The following is a 4403-nucleotide window of genomic DNA, read 5'->3' on the forward strand; positions in this document are numbered from 1 at the left end:
CAGTTCTCGATGAGCTCTTTCACCTAGTAATCTCTCAATGTCGTGCTGTCACCCAAATTGCAAATTAGCCTACCTGCCTTTTTCCCCGGCAAAAGGGATTGGAAATGGCCGCGGCCCGCCTTAATTCCCATGTTTATTGCTCCTCCCAAAAAAGGAAATTTCAAAAGTAAAAAATGGACGGTTGTGCTGCAATGGGCGCCCCACCTTTCTCTCTCCTTGTCCATTGGGCGTGCTGTTGGAAGCTCTATAAAACGGTCTGCTCCTCACCCTTATTTGCAACCACATCTGCTGTTCGCCTTGAACTCTCCAAGGTCCTACTATTTCTTCTCTGAGTTTGTCATTTCGCTTCTTCTTGAAATGGAGAGTTCTGACGGCGGACGAGTAGGGTGGTGGCTCTATTATGCCATTCCCGTATTTGCCAACGATGGACGTGGCTGCATGGACATGATGATCTTTTCTGCATGGCCGCTCTACACCGCAATCCTGCTCCTGGCTGCCTGCGCCGTCGTGGTTGCATGGTTGAGTCCCGGAGGATGTGCATGGGCTGCAAGAAAGAAGGGCGGCGCCGCCATTCCTGGGCCGAGAGGGTTTCCCATCATAGGAAGCCTTATCGATATGAGCCGCGGCCTCGCCCATCGCAGGCTCGCTCAGCTGGCTCGTACTCGTGCTCAGCTCTGTTAATTTCTCTGACAGCCCGCTCAAACAGTCCGCCCAGCAGCTCATGTTTGGACGAGCGATCGGCTTTGCTCCAAACGGTGAATACTGGAGAATGCTCCGCCGGATTTCCGCCACCCATCTCTTCGCTCCTCGACGGATTGCAGCCCACGAACCCGGACGCCAAGCCGATTCTATCGTCATGCTGAACAACATTCACGACGAGTATGTTTCCGGCGGCGTTGTGCAGCTGCGCCGCCATTTGCAAGCGGCAGCGTTGAACAACATCATGGGGGACGTTTTCGGGCGGAGGTTTGATATCTGTGGTGAGAGTGAGGAAGTGAAGAATCTGAGAGAGATGGTAGAGGAGGGATTCGAGCTTCTTGGGGTTTTCAACTGGGCCGACCATCTTCCCTGGCTGAGATTTCTCGATCCCCTCCGCATCCACTCCCGCTGCAAAGCCCTTGTCCCACGCGTGAGAGAGGCTTCGTGAAGAACATCATCGAAGAACACCGGGTCAAAGATAAAGATCACAACACCGCCGACTCCGATTTTGTAGATGTTCTCTTGTCTCTCAACGGAGAAGACAAGCTTGACGACGAAGACATTATTTCTGTTCTCTGGGTATGATAAAAACTAGGTCGCATCTTGTAGAACAAAGATTGCATATTGAATCTTGTTCCCCGTTGTGTTTTGTTTTCCCTTGCTCTTGACTTTGATCATTGTGTTTTCTCAGAGGAAGGTCTAGGAGGAACTCGACGTTGTGGTGGGAAAGAGCAGGAGCGTGATGGACTCGGACATATGCAAACTGCCATATCTGCAGGCGGTGGTGAAGGAGACGCTGCGAATGCACCCATCCGGGCCACTGCTATCATGGGCCAGGCTCTCCACTCGGGACACCAATCTGGCCGATGGTAAGTTCTGCGTGCCGGCGGGCACCACGGCCATGGTGAACATGTGGTCGATAACACATGACCCGCTCATTTGGGACTCCCCCGACCAGTTTCGACCGGAGAGATTCCTCGGCTCGGAGGGAGGTGAGAATGTGAACGTGTTGGGGAACGATCTGAGGCTTGCACCATTTGGGGCGGGTCCCCGGGTGTGCCCTGGAAAGGCTCTGGGTCTTTCTACCGTTCACCTCTGGTTTGCCAAACTGCTGCATCATTTCCAATGGGTTCAACACGAGCAGCACCCTGTCGACTTGTCCGAGGTGCTGAAGCTGTCCTGCGAGATGGTGCACCCGCTTCGCGCCGTTCCTGTCGTCAGGGTAGATTTCAATGAGCTCTGATCAGAAATGAGTCTTCTGTTTTTCTCGGCCTTGAGTATGGCGTCCCCCGGTTATATGTAATGGTTTGCTTTTCGTTTACAAGTGTGATTGTTGTGTGAATTCTGGGCACAGTGAACTGTTCCGGCCTTGAAAGATTCAATTTTGTGAGTAGTTGGTGTCGCGTTTGCCCGATGTAACAGCCAGAACAATTTTTGATGTATGTAGTGGGAGTTCTCAACGTTCCCACTGATCCTATGCAGGGAACTTTTTGATCTATTAATAATGAAGAACGAGTTTAAGAGAAATTCCTGTCCGCTCTGTTAATTTTCCCCGAGTAATTCAGACTGCAGAGAATTAAATGATTTTGTGCAAGTGCAAATAAGTAAATTAAATGATTTCGTGCAAGGGAAAATAAGTAAGATCACTCGCATCGTGTTTTAATTTTCTCCGAATGCCAACACTTTTTGGTCGCAGAAATTTCAATGGGGCAACTGAATTTGCTACGGATGAAGTTATTTGATTTCCTGTGCAGTATTTATTATACAAACACCTGTTCTTTTATTTTTCGGCATTAGAGTGTGTGAGGATGCTCACACAGTCTCATAAGTGTACCAGTGTTCAGCATGGAAACCATGGATGCCTGTGTTTGTTGATTATCAGTACTCAACCAAATGGCTTCTCCTTGCAAGTCAGAGACAGTGAGATAACCAAATTTAGACAGAAAGAAAAGACGAGGCATGTATTTTATGGGAGTTTGTAAGTTAGCCACCCAAATGGTGGTGTTGTTGAGGATCTGAAATGAGGGTATGCTTTGCTCTCACGAAAGCCCCAAAAGAGAGGGTATCTACACCATCAACAAATAAATTACAATTGCGATGGAGAATAAGCAAGGCAAGAGATAAAATTAAATGTTTCAGAGATCCATTTTCTTTTACCTATGATTTGATGTTGCCGGGAGTATCCCATGTTGCAATATTGGATTGTTTCTAGTATTGGATTGATTCTTTCCTAAACTATTCTTTATTAAATTGATTGTTTCCTTTTCTGTAGTTGTTTCCTTTCCTCTAGCTTTATGCATATGGCACACAACTATATATGTACCTGTATAGTTTTATGTAACTTTCAAGGTGGTATCAGAGCTTTGAAGCTTGAATCATTTGTATCCCTTAATTGAACCATGGCCAATTTAGATTCGGAAGCATTTGAGAGCAAATCTGCTCCTATTATTATTCAATCCAAAGGTTCATCATTCAAAGTAGGGATTACACTCGATGAAACAAACTATGATTTGTGGTCTCAAATCATGGAGATGCATATTGCTGAGAAGGAGAAACTTTTTTTCATTTGTGGTAACTTATAACCACCTATCGAGAAGGATGATGGATATTAGAAGTGGTATGCAGACAATCAAAAGGTCAAAAGATGGCTATTGATATCTATGTCCCTAGAAATTATGAAGCGATACATTCACTTACCCACCGCTTGAGATATTTGGAAAGATCTTTCTAAGGCTTTTTATGATGGAGAAGATGAATTGCAGGTGTTTGTCTTGAATTAGAGGGATTTCTTTGCCAAACAGAATGGCAGAATACTCTTTATGTATTATGGAGAATTAATCAAGATTTTTGGTGAGTTGGATCATCGTGATAAAGTGATCATGGAAAGTGAGAATGATGTTGAATCTTACCAAAAATCAATTTAACAGCAAAGGGTGCATATTTTTCTTGTTGGATTAGATGATGACTTTGAACAAGTTTGTGGTGAAATTTTGAAAAAGGATCCTATTCCCAAATTAGAAGCATGTTATGCATTGGTCCGTCATGAATCTGTTCGACACACAACAATGATTGGAGAACCAGAAAAGATTGAAGCTTTAGCCATGGTGACTTGAAACCAATCTAATTGGAATAGGCCTCCTCAAAACCTACCTAAGATCACTAATGGTGCTAATAAATCCACCTACAAATGCACCCATTGCAATCAAATTGGTCATACCAAAAGTCACTGCTTTGAACTTGTTGGGTATCCAAAATGGTGGGATCGTAGCCGCAATTCATAGAAGAAGAATTCCAAGAAGACCTCCACTGCAAAATTTGTTGAAACAAAGACAAAGGATAATGTTGTTGGATAGATCTCGGCATTAGTAGTAGTGGCAGGTAATGGTGGTAAGTCTTTAAATATGTCTACACTTATTTCTAATAGTGCATGGATAATTGATTCTGGTGCTACAGATCATATGATGTTTGATTCTAGACAAGTCTCATCCCTTAAACTATCCTCACAAAAATTTGGTTCCATTGCCAATGGCTCTTTAACCCCAGTTATTAGAGAAGGATCCTTACCTCCTACAGATACTTTCAATCTAGACTCTATTTTAGTGGTTCTGTCTTTGGATTACAATTTGTTGTTAGTTTCCCAAATCACCACTACTTTACTTTGTGTTATAATTTTTGGGTCTAATTTTTGTGTGTTTAAGGACATC

The 4403-nt window shown here is 44.2% G+C and overlaps 1 pseudogene; it reads left to right on the forward strand.

Annotated features, from left to right (window-relative positions):
• Positions 1 to 357: 357 nt before the first annotated feature.
• LOC149560961 (cytochrome P450 78A4-like) lies at positions 358 to 1942 on the forward strand (annotated as a pseudogene).
• The last annotated feature ends 2461 nt before the right edge of the window (positions 1943 to 4403 follow it).

This window comes from Cupressus sempervirens, chromosome 4 (genome assembly GCF_028749045.1).
Source record: "Cupressus sempervirens isolate cs-2001-9-10 chromosome 4, ASM2874904v1, whole genome shotgun sequence".
In the NCBI taxonomy this organism is placed as follows: Eukaryota; Viridiplantae; Streptophyta; class Pinopsida; order Cupressales; family Cupressaceae; genus Cupressus; species Cupressus sempervirens.